This window comes from Vipera berus (assembly GCF_964194415.1).
Source record: "Vipera berus genome assembly, chromosome: Z".
NCBI classification, from domain to species: Eukaryota; Metazoa; Chordata; class Lepidosauria; order Squamata; family Viperidae; genus Vipera; species Vipera berus.
In genome coordinates this window covers 92,857,294-92,878,691 of record NC_138205.1, presented here as the reverse complement: position 1 = coordinate 92,878,691, position 21,398 = coordinate 92,857,294, and positions in this window count along the sequence as shown.

The window sequence follows — 21,398 nt, the reverse complement described above, 5'->3', positions numbered from 1 at the left end:
ATTGTTCAAGTCTGTCAAGATCGTTTTGGATCCTGAGCTTGCCTTCTGGGATGTTGCCTATTCCTGCCAGCTTAGTGTCATCTGCAAATTTGATAAGTTCCCCTTCTATTCCCTGAGCAAAGTCATTTATGAAGATATTGAAGCATACTGGTCCTAAGATGGAAGCTTATGCCTTATGGTACATCACCACTTACTTCTCTTCTCTTTTTTTTAGAAAATTTTATTAAATTTTGCTGCCCTTGAGGACTACTCGGAGGCTTCAGCTGGTGCAGAATGCAGCCGCGCGAGTGGTGGTGGAGGTTTCCCGATACTCCCATGTAACACCTCTACTCCACAAGCTGCATTGGCTTCCGGTTGCCCTCCAGGTGAGATTCAAGGTGCTGGTGATGGCCTATAAAGCCCTAAATGGCATGGGTCCGGATTACTTACGGGAGCACCTGCTGCCTGCATCAACTTCCCTTCGTCCAGTGCGCTCCCACAGAGAGGGCCTCCTCAGGGTGCCGTCGGTCAGAGAGTGTTGACTGGCGGCCCCCAGGGGGAGGGCGTTCTCTGTGGGCACGCCAGACCTTTGGAACCGTTTACCGGTTGAACTCCGGATGGCTTCGCTCCTTCCGCCGTGACCTAAAAACTTACTTATTTGAACAAGCTGGCCTGGTCTGATGGGTTTGGGGTGTTTTAATATTACTTTTATTATTTTTACTGTAATTGGGCTACAATGTTTAATTCTTTTTTAACTTTTGTACATTGTATTTCTATTGTATTTATTGCCCTGTACACCGCCCTGAGTCCTTCGGGAGAAGGGCGGTATAGAAATTAAATTATTATTATTATTATTATTAAATGTACATTTAAAAACAAAAGTGGACATGATTCAACTTCCCTGGCTACAACACTACTATTAGTATTACCTTATGTTACAGAAGAAAAAACAGAAACTTAAAATACATTCTATGACAGGACAGAGTATAACAAACTATATATAACATCTGTAAATTTTTTGGTAAACCATCTTTCAGTCGTCAACGTTGTATTTACATATCTTTCAGTTGTGTCCTGATATAGGTGCTAATAAGAAAGTCCTTACGTTATCAACTAATCAAACAATAGTCATCTCAGTGATCCTCCTTATCTCTAACCAATAGTACAATTTTTGCCAAATTTCACAATACTCTGTTTCAGTTTTATTTTTAATCTCTAGGGTTAACCTGTCCATTTCGGCGCAGGATAAAATTTTATTTATTATTTCTTCTTCAGTGGAGGTTTCCTTTCTTTTCCATTTTTGGGCATATGCCAATTGCTGCAGTTAAAATATGCAGTAATAAGTAGAAAGATGCTTTGCTGAGTTTATCATTAATAATCCCTAATAAGAAGGTTTCTGGTTTTAAATCAATTTTTTGTTGTAATATTTCTTCCAACCAATTTTTTATCCGCTGCCAAAAATTTTGCGCTTTTGAACATTCCCACCACATGGGAAGCCTTCTGCATTTCCAGCACGTCAGTGAGATTTTTTTATCTATTTTTGCTAACCTTATAGGGGGAAGGTGCCATCTATAAAACATCTTGTACAGATTTTCTTTATAGGAGGTGGCTAGCGTTAACCTCCTGTTTCTATCCCATAGTGATTGTCAATTATCTAGGTCAATACTGTAACCAAATTTTTACTCCAGGTTAACATTGTTTCTTTTACCTGGTCTTCTAACAAATCTTGTTCTAATAGATATTGATATATCTTTTTATCATTTGGTCTTCTATTCCTAGAAGGATTTTATCTAATTGTGTATGCTCTAATTTTATCCCTAGTTCTTTTTTGTCTTTTCTATATCGTGACTATATTTGTAAGTATGTCCACCATTCCAACTCTATACTGTCATCTAATAATCTTTTTCTTGTTTTCAGGTCTCCATTCTCATTTAAAATATCTTTATATGTGATTACTTTTCCTAAATTTATGAATTTGGGGTGCATGAATATCTCTAATATGGATAGCCAATTGGGAATTTCTATATAATTTTTTTTTAATTTTTATTCATCCGTCTAATAAAGTAAAGGTAAAGGTTCCCCCGCACATGCGTGCTAGTTGTTTCCGACTCTAGGGGCTGGTGCTTATCTCCGTTTCAAAGCCGAAGAGCCAGCACTTGTCTGAGGACATCTTTGTGGTCATGTGGCCAGCATGACTAGATGCCAAAGGCACATGGAACGCTGTTACCTTCCCACCGTAGTGGTCCCTATTTTTCTCCTTGCATTTTTACATGCTTTTGAATTGCTAGGTTGGCAGAAGCTGGGATGAGTAACAGGCGCTCACTCTGTTACGCGGCACTCAGGATTTGACCCGCCAAACTGTTGACCTTCTGATCGACAAGCTCAGCGTCCTAACCCACTGAGCCACCGCGTCCCTAATAGTGCCTGTCTAAAATGATGATTCTGGAAGTACTGATGAGCCTTATATTTTCCGTCCCACATTATAGCATGCCACCCAATTTTCATGTCATGACCTTCTAATGCTAGTAGTCTTCTGTTCCTTAAGTGTATCCAATCCTTTATCCATACCGATATTGCTATTTGATAATATTTTTCCCAATTCTGAGGGCTGAGCCCTCCTCTTTCCTTTGCATCCTGTAATAATTTTAATTTAATTCTCAGTTTTCTACCTTGCCATATAAATTTGGATGTAATTCTGTTTAAATTTTCAAAAAAATCCTTACTTAATTTAATTGGTACACATTGGAATAAAAAGAATAATTTGGGAAGTATATTCATCTTGATTGTCACTATTCTTCCCATAAAGGAGAGCTGCAAGTTTTTCCATCTGTCTAAGTCTGCAGTAATTTGATCTATTAATTTGTCATAATTTTCTGTTTTGAGTGTAATACATCTTGCCGACAGTTGGATCCCCATGTACCTTACTCTTTTAGATGTCTGGATATTATTTTTTTATACTAGCTCTGTTTCTTGTAAATTTGACATATTTTAAATTAACATTTTAGTTTTTTTTTTATTAATCTTCAATTCCACAACATCTCTATAATTTTCCAGCATCTGTAATAATCTTGTTCCAGATTCTAAGGGGTCTTCCAAAATGAAAACTAAATTGTCTGCATAAACCTGTAATTTAAATGTCTCTTTTCTGATTTCTAATCCTTTAATCAGCTTATCTTTTCAGATTATTCTTGTGACTGCTTCTAAAGAAAGAATAAATAATAGAGGAGATAGTGGGCAGCCTTGTCTCATGCCTTTTTGTATTTGAATGCTATTTGTTAATTCTCCATTTATGATTACTTTTGCTTCTTGTTTGGAATAGATTGCTTTAAACATGTTTATAAATTTTTCACTGAATTCCATCTGTTTAAGTTGAGTCAACATAAAATTCCATTTGACATTATCAAACGCTTTCTGAGCATCAACAAAAATCAATGCCATTTGTTTTTTGCTGTGTAATTCATAATATTCTAAGATGTCTAGTATGATCCTGACATTGTGTCTAATTTGTCTTTTAGGCAAGAAGCCATTTTGGTCACTATGGATAAATCCAGCTAAATATTTTTTTAAATCTTTCTGCCATTATAGTCATGAAAATCTTATAATCTGTGTTCAGTAAAGAAATGGGCCTATAGTTTTTAATGCAGATCAAATCAGAGTTTTCTTTAGGAATTAGTGAGATGATTGCTTCTTTCCATGAGTTTGGGGTTTTTGCTGTGTTTAGTACCTCATTAAATATGTCCAATAGGGTTGGGGCCAAAAGTTCTTGGAGGTTTTTATATATTTTGGACAGTAATCCATCAGGGCCAGATGTTTTATTACTTTTTTCTTTTTTAATTGCTTCTATAATTTCCTGGACTGTTATATCTTTATTTGATATATTTTGAAATTCTTCCGGAACCTTCGGTAAGTCTGCTTGCATAAGATATTGTGATAGTCTTTCCTCAGTAATCTTTTCATCCTCTTTATAAAGATATTTGTAGAATTCATACATCACCCATTTTTCCCTTCATTTTTATGTACCATCTCCCCTGCTTGATTACATAATTTACTAATCCATCTTTTATCTTTTTGTTTTTTCAATCTATAGGCCAACCATCTCCCGGGTTTATTTGCCTGTTCAAAAAATTTTTGTCTAATATTTTTTGTGCCATTTCTCCCTTTTCGATAATATTCAATTTATGCTTATTTAAATCTAGCTGTTGTTTTAGATCTCTACATTGTGGGTTTTTTGTAGTTCTAATTCTAATTATTTATGTTCTTCCTCTAAACTTTTTTGATATTGCCTTTTCTTTTTATATTCATTGACCATGTACACAATTGCAGTACCTCTCATAACAGCCTTGGCCGTGTCCCATAAATTTTGAGTGCTACTCTCCTCTTTCTTATTTGTCTGGAAGAATGTCCACATTTGTTCCTCCATCTTATGCTTAAATTCTGTTTGGTTTAGGATTGCTTTTTATAGAGTCCACCTCCTTGTTGTTGTCTTCTGTTCTTTCCATTTAATTATAATGGGATTATGGTCTGCCCAAGTATTAATGTCTATTACGATGTCATCAATATCTGAATTTAATTCTTTCATTCTCCAGACCATATCAGTTTTGGACCATGATCGATGCCTCCCTGAATAGTATGTAAATTGCTTTTCATTCAAATTTCTCTCCCTCCAACTATCTTGAATATTTAATTTTTCTGCCATTTTTTAAAAAGTACCGGGTAATATTCTCCTGGTTCGTTTCCTTACTTTCTCACTTTTATAATCTAATTCTCTGTCTATAATTGCATTAAAATCGCCAATTATACAAATGTTCTCATATTCCATATCAGCAATAACCTTATGCAGTTTCTTATAAAATTGTCTTTGTTTTTCATTGGGGGCATAAATTCCTACCAGGGCGACCTTTTTTTATTCAGGGAAATTTCAATAATCAGTATTCTACCTTCCTCATCTCGATAGATTTGTCTTGCTGGGATTCTTTAAGATATATCACAATTCCTCCTTTCTTCTGCTGTGAAAGTGATACAAATTTGATTCCTAACTTAGGGTAGTTTAGTAGATCCTGATCTTGAGTCTTTATATGTGTTACTTGTAGAATTGTTATATCTAGGTTTTTCTTACTGAGCTTATTCAAAATTATATTTCTCTTAGCCAGGGAGTTTAGTCCATTTACATTTAATGATAATACTGTTAATATTTCTACATTACTGCCTCTATTTTAATCTTGTTGCTCTTGTCGGTCTATCTTCCTTGAGTTCTTTGTGTCTACTTTCCTCATCATTGTCATGGTTCATTCTCATTTTTTCTCTTCTCTCCATTTCCCATTCTTTGCCTTGTGATTCTTGTGTCTCTCTATTATATCTCTCTGTATTCTTCTCTTCTCTTAACTCTCTTTCTTCTAGCTCATCTTCATTGCCTAGATGCTGCTGGAAAAACTCTTCTGCTTTGTCAATCGAATCTAGCCTATATCTTTTTTCTTGCCAGGTCACCAAAATCCCTTCCAGCATCAACCACCTAAAATTGATGTTTTGTCTTATTAATTTTGATGTAATATATTGGTAGGGCCTTCTCAGATCTCTCGCCCTCCTAGGGACTTGTTTGAGGACAGTTAGTTGTTTACCTCTGTATTCTATTGGGTAGTCCCTTGTTCTGTGCAAAATCTCATCCCTAATTGACTTCTTCACAAATCTGATATGTTCCTCTTTGGGTAAGTTATTTCTTCTCACGTACTTTGTGTGGATTCTGTATATTTCATCAATCTCATTTGCCATCTCTTCTTTCCCTGTCCCTAGGGCCCTTGCTAGCAAGTCTGCCATCATTTCTGAGAAGTCCTCCCCCTTCTCTTCTTTCATGTTTTGGAAATGTAGATAATGGCCTGCTTTCTCAGTTTCAAGCAGGATGATGGTTTTTTCTAACTCTTTGTTTGCTTGCGAGAGTTTTTCATTCATTTCATCTACTTTTCTTTCCTCCTTATTCATTCTGTCCTCCATTTCTAATAATTTCTGTTCATTTTTCAATATTTGTTGTTGGAAACATTCAAAATTTTTGTCCATTGCTCCCATCTTCTCTTTTCCAGTATCATTCCTTATTTCACCTATTTCTTTTTTTAAATCCTCATGATTTCTCAGCATAACCTCTTGCATGGATTGTAGCATTGCTTGTAGGTCTTTAAGTGAGCCTGCTCTGTCCTGTGGCATCATCTCTTCTATGGATCTTTGCCCTGCTGGGCTTAATTCCGCTGATGAGGCTTGGGTCACCTGCCTTCTTCCAGTCTCAACTCTTGTTAGATTTGGGGTGCTTGTCATCTTTCTAAATGACATCAACCAACCCACTTATACACACTCTTTGTCTTTCTCTCCACCACACCTGGAGAATTTATTATTCTTCCAAGGTTATAATCACTAGTGCCTTATATCTTAACAATGCTAAATTTTGTTGCTAACACAATATGAAATCTATTACACTAACACTTCTAAAACACAATAATCAATATCAATCAATTTCAAGTGTTTATATTCCATACAGTCCTAATTTATTTATATAAGAACATGTAACAATAATATAACCATTAAATTACATCAATATTGTAACCAGTATTCCATTCTTTAGCAATAAAGACCAGGTTTTACAGTCAATTCAGTTATAAATATTATTATATTCAACAAGGAGACAAGTAAATAAATTTTCTCACCCTCCTTGAGCATTCAACCTTTTGTTCCTAGTTAGCCTCCTCCAATTCAATCATACAATAGGTTATGTTCAGTTATTTCTTATTGGTCTAAACTCTCAAATCAATTACAATTTATCCCTTTTGTTTTAGAAACTTTTTGAAGGAATTAATTCACTTCTTAAGTTATGAGTATCACTCTTCCCTCATTTAATGCTAATTGGTTGTCAGTTCTTATTCAAGATGTCCACTCTTTCAGCTCAGTCTGCACTGTCACTGTTCAAGTTTATTTTGTTTTTTGTTAAACTTCTTCTTGGCTTTGCTGCAAGAGCCAGAAAGAGAAATCACCCTTGGTCACCAGTCCTTACAGCCTGTGAGTCTGTTACTTTAAGGTCAGATCTCTTTTCCCCCATGTCTCCTTTTCTCTACTATCTGACAGGGGAGGTGATTTCCCCTTTCGCTCTGGGGCTTCTCCTCTTTTCTTCTCTTCTTTGAAATTCTCTGGAATGATTTCACAATCCAGAACACTTACAAGAGCTTGCTGAGTGTTTCCTCCACCAGGTTAGTTGAATCCCTGTCCCACTGAATCACTGCTATTTCTGACAGCTGTCATTTCTTCATGGCCGCCATAATGGGCCGTCTCCTTCACCCGGCTCTCTCCTAGGCTTTCCTGCTTTCTGCAGCTCGGGCCGCCATCCTGAATTGCTCAGCTGGGAACCTCCGCTTCTGATCTCCCTCCGAGAGATCTGGGGCTTTTAAAAAACCCACTGGGAACAGAGAAAAGGCTGTGAGAATGGCTGCGTTCTGCTGATATTCTGCCTTAGTTATGTACCCCTTTTTCCATTTCTTTTTTACTTGTTCTTTTTCTTTCAATTTATCAGAGAGATCTTTGTGCAACAATGCTGGTTTCTTGTTGGATTTCTTATTTTCACCCTTGGTTTTATGGATGTAATGATCTTTTATATATAATGCAACTCCACCTCCTCTTTTGTTAGGTCTGTTTATTTTGACTAGTTTGTATCCTTCCACCAGTACATTCCAGTTATGAGTTTCATTCCACCATGTTTCAGTAATGACAACTATATTATATTTACTTTCGTGTACTAGTACTTCAAATTCATCCTGCTTGTTCTCTAAACTTTGAGCATTTGTGATAGGCATTTGAGTCCTTTATGGCTCTTGGATATCTTTCTTATAACTCCTACTTTGTACCTGGTTTTTCCATCTTTTCCATTACTCACTATTTCATTGTGTTGTTTCTTCTTCTTCTTCTTCTTCTTCTTCTTCTTCTTCTTCTTCTTCTTCTTCTTCTTCTTCTTCTTCTTCTTCTTCTTCTTCTTCTTCTTCTTCTTCTTCTCTCCCTACCTTCTTGTATGATTGGTTATCTAGTGATTTTTGCTTGGAATTTGGTTCTAAAGGTCTTGAAGATTGGACCCCACTCAATTTTACTTCAAAGCCTTTCTGTTAAGATGAGCCAATCATTTTCCAAATATATTCTTTCCAGTTCTTGTGAGGTTCACTCCATCCCTTGCCCATAGGCCCTTCATGAAGTTAATGCAGATGTCAGAATCCATTTATATCACATTCACAAATGTATGTTTAAAACATTATCCCCCCCCCTATGGATTCTGCAATCTCCCAAGGAAGGAGGAGAATATGTGGATTCAGCCTGCCTTAGGTTATTTCAAAGGCCAAGGGAACCTTTTGAACTGGGGGGAACAAAAGGGAGGGTTAGAGAAGAAGGCTTCTGGCTTGTGTCTTCTTTTAATTCTGGAGAGGAAGAAGGCAATAACCATAAAGATTTGAAGTTCTTTTTTTCCCCACGAAAGGGATGACATGAAGTAGAAGGATGGGGGCTGACCAAATGGGGTTGAGGGAAGGGGGGTTGAACTGGGTACCCTTTATAAAATTTCAATTTGTAAAACAATACTAAGTCCTGTCTTGTATTCCCACAACCAAGCATGTCCTAGTAAAGATTCCTTTTGGACTAGAACTGACTCCAAACGTTTTTGTTTTCCTAAGACGTGGATTGGGGTGGGTCCTGACACAGACCATGGTCTAGGAAACCAAAGTTCTCTTGATGACACCAGTTTTTTAAAAACTCTTACAATACTAGACAACACAATATCAACAGTAGAGACCTTCAAGTTTCTAGGCTCTATAACATCTCAAGATTTAAAATGGATACCTAACATCAAAAAAGCAGAAAAAGGAATGTTCTTCCTGCACCAATTCAGAAAGCTCAGACTGCCCAAGGAGCTGCTGATACAATTCTACAAAGGAATTATTGCACCTCTGTATCTGTCTGGTTTGGCACTGCAACCAAATAAGACAGACACAGACTTCAATGATAGTTAGAACTGCAAAAAAAAAACAATTGCTACCAGCCTGCCTTCCCTTGAGGACCTGTATGTTGTACAAGCAAGAAAGAGGGCTGTGAAAATATGTACAGACCCCTCACATCCTGAAATTATAAATTATTTCAACTTCTTCTCTCAAGAGAAGGGTATTGCATACCAGAACAACTAGATATAAGGACAGTTTTTTTCTCATGCCATCACTCTGCTTAATAATTAATTCCTACAACACTGTCAAACTACTTAGTAAAGCTTTATTACTGTGATACTCCTCATGTTTCCTATTATGTATCCTTATCTTCTTATGACTATAACTTTGTTACTTGTATTTTACAATTTATATTGTTTTTAATATCCTAGTATGATTTATGTTGTTTGTTTAGCTAGTATTCTATGACTATAACTAAGTGTTGCATCTTATAATTTATAAAGTGTTGTATTTTATGATTTATGATGAATATATTTTTATGTTGTTTATGATCATGATTTACCACTATTACTTGTACAATGAGAGCTTTTGCACCAGAGACAAATTCCTTGTGTCCAACCACACTTGGCCAATAAAGAATTCTATTCTATTCTATTCTAAAGGTAAAGGTAAAGGTTCCCCCGCACATGCGTGCTAGTCGTTTCCGACTCTAGGGGCTGGTGCTCATCTCCGTTTCAAAGCTGAAGAGCCAGCATTTGTCCGAGGACGTCTCCGTGGTCATGTGGCCAGCATGACTAGACGCCAAAGGCTCACGGAATGCTGTTACCTTCACACCGTAGTGGTCCCTATTTTCTACTTGCATTTTTACGTGCTTTCGAACTGCTAGGTTGGCAGAAGCTGGGACGAATAACAGGCGCTCAGTCTGTTACATGGCAGTCGGGATTCGACCCGCCAAACTGCCAACCTTATGATCGACAAGCTCAGCGTCCTAACCCACTGAGCCACCGTGTCCCTTTGAGCCACCGCGTCCCTTTATTCTATTCTATTCTATTCTATTCTATTCTATTCTATTCTATTCTATTCTATTCTATTCTATTCTATTCTATTCTATTCTATTCTATTCTATTCTATTCTATTCTATTCTATTCTATTCTATTCTATTCCAAAAAGTCCTTTGCTCCCTCATTGGATGTTGGCCTTTTGTTGGAAGTATAGATGAAAACATCACTTGAGCACCTAATTCTTTAACCTTCTTCTATTTGTATTCTCTTGTTATTGGTTTTAGATTCATTGTTGTGTCATTGATCCCCACTTTTAGGAGAAAAAAAGATAGTAATTTTAGTAAGGTTCTCAGTTACATCTTTGATTTTTGATTTTATGTCTCCTTATTATGAAATGAAAATGAAATGAAAAACTTCAAGCCATCTATAGAATTTCGTGGTATCATCCTTCCCCTTAACCTATTTCTCTCTCTCTCATTCTTTTATTGCTCATTTATTCACAAAATATTGTAGATTCTTGGTACCACCTTACTCTCAGGAGAAGAAAACTGGAGTATATTCACACATTATTTTTCTGCTATTTGTCCACATGGCATTTTTTACATTACATTCACTCAAGTGTTGACAAAAATGTGATATCTTCATCAGGTTTTCTATATGAATAGTAAAACAGATGTATACTTAAATGAGAAACATCTGGGAAACAACTTTGTGCCAATCCTTTTCCCCTACAACTACCACTTTGGCCACTCCTTCTGTCACAGAAGTGATGAACTATTGTCTGGATTTTAGCACTTAAAATATTTGGTAAAGAATTTTCTGATGAAATATACACACATATTAAATTTTCCTTTTGTGAATTAAAATTGCACAACAGATAAAACACTTCTTTTTTACTTGAAATGTCTGTCTTCAAGGGAAAAAAGTACTTATACACACTGTTTAAAGTATTGCCATGGGGGCATATGTTTATCACTGCCTTCAGTATCTGAAACAAGGACTGAACTATACTGACCACTCCGCTTTGGGAAAGAAATGAGAAATATTCATAAAAAATTCCTGCCTTGAATTGTTAAAATTGTACAAATGAATCCTGAGTTCTTACTATTGCTTTTGCTAAATCCAATGGCCTTGATCAGAATAATGTTATTTTTATAAAATCCTACACAAACATTTTGGCAGTAAAATTACTGCAACAATAAATAACAACAGGTTTCCAAATGTAAATTTCCTCTCTGATACAGCTCTGCTTTATAATAAATCTGGTCCTGTAACTTGTACTTTCATGAAAATCATGTTTCCTGGATGTTCAAACCATAAGCATCGCAATTATCAATAACAAATTAAAAGTGAAAATGAAAAGAATAAAAGAATGATGATGATAAATTTTTATAGAAGTGTTGCTGAGTCTTGTTCTTTATAGCTAATTTTCTGAATATACTGGTATTTTGGGAAAATATCGTTCTTTTCTTTATTCTTCTGTCACTGCAGCTTTGATAGCAAGGTGAAACACAGTGACCTGAAAACAAAAACAGTGCATCAAACTACAAAACCAACATTTCAGGTACTTCTATGAAAATTATTTCCTAAAGGAGTATTTATTATTTCAAAGTACATGTGTGGGCAGACCGTATTATTTAGTGACCTGTAATACCACAGTATTGATCACAATAAATCAGAGTTCATTACTATGTAAGGAAAGGCTGGATCAAGGATTTGCAAGTAGGTAATGAGGCCTAATTTAGTATCACAGCATTATTTTATAATCATTTGTCTTGGGGGGAGGGGTAGCTGGGCTGAGGGCATTTAATTCATCTATCAGTTCATAAATTCAGGCTTATAAAGGCTCTTTTGCAATTCTGAAAACCATATAGGATGGAATTATTGATATTCTTATGGAAGAATTAAATAATCTGCAGCCCTGTAACCACATACAGATCTCAGATTAATATGATATGGCCCATAATCTAATTTCTGAGGTGATTTTCAAGGAATCATCTCTGGTTTCTATTATTTGCAGGTTGCAGCTTATCTTGAAAGTTGTTCAGCTATGTTTTATTTCAATGATTCAAGTGCCCTATCATATCCATACTTATAGATGTGTCAGGATAGGATATATTATGGGATTCTATATGCTTGTCTTTTTGTCTTTCTTTCCTCATTCCCATTTACACAAAAGTAGTTAGAATTGTTTGTATAGCTATTTTTCATAGTTGCATATTTAATTTAATTTAAAGTCCTATAATGTAATATATTTTGTTCAGTTGGGCAACTCACAACAATAAAGTAATATAAATAAGAGCCAAGTACAAAAATAAATAAATGACCAAAACAAGTGTAAGAAGGTCTACAGAATTATTACACAATGGCAGTCAAACAATAAGCAAACATTACAAACAAGGGAGTCCCAACCACCTATCCCCAGGGCTAATAGAATAGCCATGTTTTCAAGGCCTTTTGAATGTCATCAAGGTGGGACTTCATGGCTCTTAGGGACATCTTATTCTAGAGGTCAAGCATTGATATGTGCTTATTTTTTTCTTTATAATATTTAAAGTTTATATTATAAATATTATGTATAATATACACTTCAGAATTCTGGAATTCTTAAGAATGTAATAATTCTAAAATCATGGCACTGTGACTGTCATACAATATTGTCCAGGCAAAGTTCTTTTCATATCATATCATATAGTATTGTCCAGAAAAAAATCATTTTCTTTTCATATCATAAGTATTTATTTCCTCCCACCCTTTTGCAACTCCATCAGTTATTTCCAATCATTGTTCTTAGGGGTAGAGGTAGGGCTTTTTTTGGGTGGCAGTTGTTTTTGCTCAAATTAAAAATGAGGAAAATTAAGGAGGCTATTTAGTAAATGGAATGCTAATAAGATTTTAGATGTTGTTTGTCAATTGAAGTTTGCCAAATCACATTTTTATTTCTTGGAAAATTCACTATATATGGAAATTCACTATATTTGGAAAATTCACTATATATATATATAGTGTATATATGTATATATATACATACATATATACATACATATATACATACATACATATATACATACATACATATACATACATATATATGTATATATGTATATATATATATATATATATATGTATGTGTATATATATATATATATATGTATATATATATGTGTGTGTGTGTATATATATATATATATATATATGTATATATATGTATATATATATATATATATATATATATATATATATATATATATATATATATATATATGTATATATATGTATATATATATGTATATATATATATATATATATATATATATATATATATATATATATATATATATATATATATATATATATATATATATATATATATATATATATATATATATATATATATATATATATATATATATATATATATATGTATATATATATGTAAAGGTCCCCTTCATGGATTACTGCCTTGTCGTGGCGAAGGGGCTTGCGTAATTCAATGAAGCTATGAGCTATGCCATGCAGGGCCACCCAAGACAGAAAGGTCATAGCAGAGAGTTCTGACAAAACGTGATCCACTGGAGAAGGAAATGGCAACCCACTCCAGTATCTTTGCCTTGAAAACCCTATGGACAGTACCAAAAGGCAAAATGATGTGACGCTGGAAGATGAGCCCCTCAGGTCAGAAGGCGTCCAATATGCTACTGGGGAAGAGCAGAGGGCTAGTACTAGTAGCGCCAGAAAGAATGAAGCGACTGGGCCAAAGCCGAAAGGACGCTCAGCTGTGGATGTGTCTGGTGGTGAAAGGAAAGTCCGATGCTGTAAAGATTTTTTCTCCATAGGAAACTGGAATGTAAGATCCATGAATCAAGGAAAGCTAGACGTGGTCAAACAAGAGATGACACGACTGAACATCGACATCTTAGGTATCAGCGAACTAAAATGGACAGGAATGGGTGAATTTAATTCAGATGACCATCAGGTATACTACTGCGGGCAAGAATCCCTCAGAAGAAATGGAGTAGCCTTCATAGTCAATAAAAGAGTAGGAAAAGCAATACTGGGATACAATCCTCAAAATGACAGAATGATCTCAGTTCGAATCCAAGGCAAACCATTCAATATCACAGTAGTCCAAGTCTATGCCCCAACCACCGGTGCTCAAGAGGATGAAATTGACCGGTTCTATGAAGCCCTACAGCACCTTATAGAACTAACACCAAAAAATGATGTCCTTATCATCATGGGGGATTGGAATGCTAAAGTAGGAAGCCAAAAGATAACCGGAATAACAGGCAAGTTTGGCCTTGGAGTACAAAATGAAGCAGGGCACAGGCTGATAGAATTTTGTCAAGAGAATACGATGGTCATAGCAAACACTCTTTTCCAACAACCCAAGAGACGGCTCTACACATGGACATCACCAGACGGTCATCACAGAAATCAGATTGACTATATGCTCTGCAGCCAAAGATGGAGAAGCTCTATACAGTCAGTAAAAACAAGACCAGGAGCTGACTGTGGCTCAGACCATGAGCTTCTCCTTGCAAAGTTTAAGCTTAAACTGAAGAAAGTAGGGAAAAGCACTAGGCCACTCAGGTATGAATTAAATCATATCCCTGTTGAATATACAGTAGAGGTGACAAATAGGAAATAAGGAATTAGATCTGATAGACAGAGTGCCTGAAGAACTATGGACAGAGGTTCGCGACATTGTACAACAGGTAGCAACCAAAACCATCCCAAAGAAAAAGAAATGCAAGAAAGCAAAATGGCTGTCTGAGGAAGCTTTGCAAATAGCTGAGGAAAGGAGGGAAGCGAAAGGCAAGGGAGAAAAAGAAAGATACACCCAATTGAATGCAGAATTCCAGAGAATAGCTAGAAGAGATAAGAATGCCTTCTTAAACAAACAGTGCAAAGAAATAGAAGAAAACAATAGAATAGGGAGGACCAGAGATCTTTTCAAGAAAATTGGAGAGATGAAGGGAACGTTTAATGCAAAAATGGGCATGATAAAGGACCAAAATGGCAGGGACCTAACAGAGGCAGAAGAGATTAAGAAGAGGTGGCAAAATTACACAGAAGAACTATACAAGAATGAGCTTAATGTCCCTGATAATCACAATGAGGTGGTCACTGACCTCGAGCCAGACATCCTAGAATGTGAAGTGAAGTGGGCCTTAGAAAAGCTGAGCAACAACAAAGCTAGTGGAGGTGACAGTATTCCAGCTGAGCTATTCAAAATCTTAAAAGACCATGCAGTAATAGTGCTACACTCAATTTGCCAGCAAATTTGGAAAACTCAACAGTGGCCACAGGATTGGAAAAGATCAGTTTACATTCCAATTCCAAAGAAAGGCAGTGCCAAAGAATGTTCAAACTATCGCACCATTGCACTCATTTCTCATGCTAGTAAAGTCATGCTTAAAATCCTACAAGCTAGACTTCAGCAGTATGTGGATCGAGAACTACCAGAAGTACAGGCAGGATTTCGAAGAGGCAGAGGAACTAGAGATCAAATTGCCAACATACGCTGGATCATGGAGAAAGCTAGGGAGTTCCAGAAAAACATCTACTTCTGCTTCATTGACTATGCTAAAGCCTTTGATTGTGTGGATCATAACAAACTGTGGCAAGTTCTTAAAGAGATGGGAGTACCAGACCATCTTATTTGTCTCTTGAGAAACCTATATGCGGGTCAAGAAGCAACAGTGAGAACTGGACATGGAACCACTGATTGGTTCAAAATTGGGAAAGGAGTCCGGCAAGGCTGTATACTGTCGCCCTGCCTATTTAACTTATATGCAGAGCACATCATGAGAAAGGCAGGGCTAGATGAATCAAAAGTTGGAATTAAGATTGCCGGAAGAAATATCAACAACCTAAGATACGCAGATGATACCACTCTAATGGCAGAAAGTGAAGAAGAACTAAAGAGCCTCTTGTTGCGGGTGAAGAAGGAGAGTGCAAAACTTGGGTTGAAACTTAACATTAAGAAAACCAAGATCATGGCATCTGGCCCTCTCAATTCCTGGCAAATAGATGGGGAAGAAATGGAGGTAGTGACAGATTTTATTTTCCTGGGCTCCAAGATCACTGCAGATGGGGACTGTAGCCAAGAAATTAAAAGACGCTTGCTCCTGGGGAGGAAAGCCATGACAAATCTAGACAGCACACTAAAAAGCAGAGACATCACCCTGTCAACAAAAGTGCGTATAGTCAAGGCTATGGTCTTCCCAGTTGCAATGTATGGCAGTGAAAGTTGGACCATAAGAAAGGCTGAGCGCCAAAGAATTGAGGCCTTTGAACTATGGTGCTGGAGAAGACTCCTGCGAGTCCCTTGGACTGCAAGGCGATCAAACCGGTCAGTCCTAGAGGAGATCAATCCTGACTGCTCTTTAGAAGGCCAGATCCTGAAGCTAAAACTCAAATACTTTGGCCACCTAATGAGAAGGAAGGACTCACTGGAGAAAAGCCTAATGCTGGGAAAGATCGAGGGCAATAGAAGAAGGGGACAACAGAGAATGAGGTGGCTGGATGGAGTCACTGAAGCAGTAGGCGTGAGCTTAAATGGACTCCAGAAGATGGTAGAGGACAGAAAGGCCTGGAGGAATGTTGTCCATAGGGTCGCGATGGGTCGGACACGACTTCGCAGCTAACAACAACAACAATATGTAAAGGTTGCCCCGCACATATATATATAATGTTTGTTAAGTATTTTGAATACCTTGCTAGGCCACAAATACGGGGCAAATCTTATTTCCTGTTTCAGCCTAACCCAAGGCCATCCACAGGCTGTAGTCACAACAGTGACAGCTCATATTTATGTAAATTTTTTGGATTGCTAACAAAGAATTACACACACACACACACACACACATACACATACATATACACATACACACATATATACATACACATACACACACACACACACACATATATATACACACACATTTCTTAAAATATGTCTTCCATGTGTATTTTACTCACACAAACAATCTCACTTCCTTCTTTTCATTGGTTAACTGCAGGACAAATTCAGAAATGTGCAAATTTCAGTTGATAAGTACATTTCAGTTTATGTATTGGTCTGAATATTTAACTTCAAAGGTGGAACTAATTTATTGTTTTTCAAGTCCATGCTATGAAAGTTTGTTATGAACTTCCTGTGATGATGCCTCTTATTGTGGGCGTAGGGCAATATATCATATGAAAAGGGCTTCACTGTATGATTTAAAATGCTAATACTGTAAAGGAAGGTGTTTAACAAATCATATTATCCACAAACTGCTGCAATCTAAATAGAAAATACTTTTGATTTGATAAAGGAAAACACAGGTTTTTTTCCCCTGAGACCACTTGCTGCACATCTGGCTCCAAATATGGGATAATAACTACCCAAATATGTATAGTAAATGTATTTTCCACATGGACATTGGCTGCTAGAACTATGTTATAATGAGCAATAACTACACTCATATCTCTGGGTGATTTAGTGCAGTTCCTCCTGATAATGACTGATAAGGGCATAGATATTGGAGATTAGCACAGAACTAACAGATGTTCTGAAAAATCAAACTACCTGCGATTCAGTTATCTGTAAAATTCTTTTATTAACAATAAATAGTTGAGGACAAACCAGAAGTAACACAGGGGAAAGGCAGAAAATTATGCTGAATTGCCACTTTGATTTTGGAATATAGTGAAATAAATACATTTAAAACAGGATTTTTAATTAATTATAACAATCAATCCTTTAAAAATCCTTTTTAAAAAGTGATAATGAGACCTTGAAGGTTAGACCCTAGAGCAGACATCATGTGACATCGTACGATGTATCAAAGCTTTTCCCCCATTGCTGTCAATGGGGTGGGCGCAGTTTCTTCATGACACCAGCAGTTTGACACTCCTGCCCTAGAGGAAATTAGGAGGAACTAAAGATTATAATTAAAGGAGAAGAACACTGAAATTTGACTTACAAATACATAATAAAGCAAAATAGTATTTGAACATATAAAGGTTATTTTTGAACAATGGTCTCAAATGTTAATTTTAAAAATGTCTGTTTCTAAAGACAGACTGTCTTTAAAAGATATTATGAGACAGTAACAAGTTTTACCTAACAACATTAAGAGTGGTCTGAAAGGGGATTTAAAAATGAAGGCCACAAGAATGATATAAAAAAGATGTTACACTGGACATACAAAAGAAACCACCTTAAAAGAAATGAAAAGAAATCAAATTCTAGGAGGCTATTTGAATGGACCAAAAATCAAGATTGCTAAAAGTGAAAGGAAAGATTTAAAGTTAGTTTATTTGATCAAAGTTAAAGTAGGTATGTCGTTAACCCTTATTAGATTTTGCTGACATCAGAACTGAAATGATGGCTTTAAAAAGTAAGATATAATAAGGAGAGGTATTTGTTATATTTTAAAAGGAAATGAGTTACTAAAATTGTTTATATTTGTTCTGGTGAAGGGGAAGTCATATACATACATATACATATACATATATATATATATATATATATATATATATATATATATATATCTTTGGTTATTCGGGTTTTTCCCCGCGTAGAACTAAAGGTGTAGTTCTACGCGGGGAAAAACCCGAATAACCAAAGATCCACATACAAACACCCGCGAAAACCTCAGAATATATATATATATATATATATATATATATATATATATATATATATATATATATATATATATATATATATATATATATATATATATATATATTTGTTTTCGTAGATTCTCGCGGGTGTCTGTATGTGTAGGTCTAGAGTCTCGGGTTTCTTCCCGCGTTCCTTTCATCTTCAGAAAGTTGTGGCGACGTTTCGACGAAATCCCATCCGTCATCATCAGGCCGGAGTATTCCTCCTGCTGCTTTCAGGAGCAATGCGTGGTCTGTCTGTTCCTTTCCTTCCAACTACCGGTGGGGCTGTGTTCCGACTGGGTGGAGGCGTGGCTGCTTTCTGATTGGGTGGGGGTGTCTTCCGACTGGGTGGAGGCGTGGTTGTCTTCTGATTGAGTGGAGGCGTGGCTGTCTTCTGATTGGGTGGATGTGTGGTTGTCTTCCGATTGGTTGGAGAAATCCTGTTTTGGTAAGACAACACTTGGAATATTGCATTTGGTTTTGGTCATCGCAATGCAGAAAAGATGTTGAGACTCGGCTGCAATGGTGGTGGGACGGGAACCATTTTGTTTCAATATACTCAGTTACGGGCCAGGTGGAAAGAAGACCAGAAAAATGGTTTTACAATGACTGATGAAAATTTGATAAAGCAAATTAGAAATCAGGGTCCTGCACATATCAAACGGATATATCTTGCATTGATAGAGATTGACTCAGAAGCAGAGCTTGTTAAGGATTGTATGATAAAATGGGCCCAAAACATCCAGGAAGTTATCACAATGGACACGTGGGAAAAGATTTGGGTGAGGAACGTAAAATTTACACAAGCTCAAAATCTAAGAGAGAATTTTTACAAAATGTTTTACAGATGGCATTTAGATCCTAAAAAGCTTGCAAGTATGTATCCGAATTATCAGCCTAAATGTTGGAGGTGCGGTGATGAAGATGCAACATATTTTCACATATGGTGGACATGTAAAAAGGTTAAGGCTTTTTGGATAAAAGTCTGGTGGAACATGCAGAAGATTTTTAAACAGAGGATAAAGTTTTGTCCGCAACTTTTTTTGTTGGGAATAATTACAGATGCTACAGTTGTGGACACTAAGCTGATGTTGCATTTAATTACGGCAGCAAGACTTTTAATAGGTCAGTATTGGAAGAAAGAGGATCTGCCGACCATAGAAGAGTGGACTTTAAAGGTTTCCGACCTGGCAGAGATGGCGAAGATTTCGGCCTATTTGAAAGATCACTCGCAAGAACGCTATATTATGGAATGGAGAAAATGGATTGAGTTTATCCAGAGCAAGTATAGGGTTAAGAAGTTTCATGTAGCATTTGAATAAGTCTTCTTTCTTTTTTTCTTTTTTTCTTTTAGTTTTTCTACATATATTTAATATTACTAAGGCTTGTTTTATCCTATATAAGCTAGAGAGTGTTGGATTTAAGAGTTTATAGTTGTTAGTATATGATTGTTTATGATTGCTTTTTATATATATACCTTGTATTTAGCTCTGGGAAGTCGGGGGGGGAGGGGGGGAGGGGAGAGAGGTAGGGGGGGTGAAGGGAGGGGGAGGGGGGTTTTAAAGGAAAATTGTATGTTAAAACTTTTCAATAAAAAAAAATAATAAAAAAAACAAAAAAAAAATTAAAAGGTATATCCCTAAAATCACTTTGAGAAAATCTTAGGGTTAGGGTTAAATCTTAAGATTAAAAAAAAATGACACGAAGTGGAAAGGAAAGATTTCCAAATCTTAGTCTAAGAGAGGAATAAGAAATATAGTGAGTTTGTAATACAGTTTGCTTTGGGTAAGTTTGGAAAAAAAACCTTTAAAACAACCATCATGGGTGGGTTGTATATTTTGTTGTTCCACCAGCACCCAGCAAAACAAGTCAATTCTTTATAATCTGTCATAGAAGAGACTGTATAAAATGTGGCCTAGTAATTTACAACTTCCCAACATTCTTACCATCCAGCTGAATAAGAGGAGGGGGTGTGCTTTGATGCTCATGGAAATGCATCATTTTCATTGCTTTCAGAATAGTTTAGAAACTTTTACAACAAAATCCTACAAATGAAATCTCTTGTTAGCCAAATTAACACTCTTAGAAGGTGACAGCTTTTGGTTGTTGTTAGTCTATAGCAAATTGAGACACTGTGGTATTTTTATCAGATACTAGAATAAACTCTCTTTTTTAAAGAGAAGGAAAAAATGCTAGAGTCCCACCGTCTCATTTTTAACAAGGACCAGCTGAGAAATGAATGCAAGCTGAACACAAACCATCTTATGTCTGCCAATTCATTTCCTGGCCCTGAAAAGTGAAGTAGGGGGAGGACCTCTCCAGTTTCCTCTTAACAGGCCAAACATGGCAAAGCACCAAGGGAATTCTGAATGGAATCAATTGCACTTGTTACTGAATTTTCTTTATTCTTCTGTTACTAAGGGCTGGATATTCAGCTGCAAACAATTATAATGAAGAGTTACTGACTAATGGTTTCCAGATTGCTCTATGAGGGGGCATTAATTGGAAGGGACAACTTAAGAGTTTAGGCCATGTAAATGCATTTCTTATTCTGTCAGACTGAGAAATTTCGGCATGCAAGGGGCTGAAATACTCAGAACAGATAGTAGCTATTTAAATAAACATTTGGTAACAGGGGTTATGCTGATGGGATCAAGAATAATTAAAGTATCAGGCTAGGTTGCTGGTTATAACAGTAATCTGAGGTTGGCTCTCCAGGAAGTGTGAAACTCAATTTACACTAGATCAAAACTTGATTTAGCATTTATCAGCCTGACTCAGGGACTGCTGATCTATAGGTAAATCT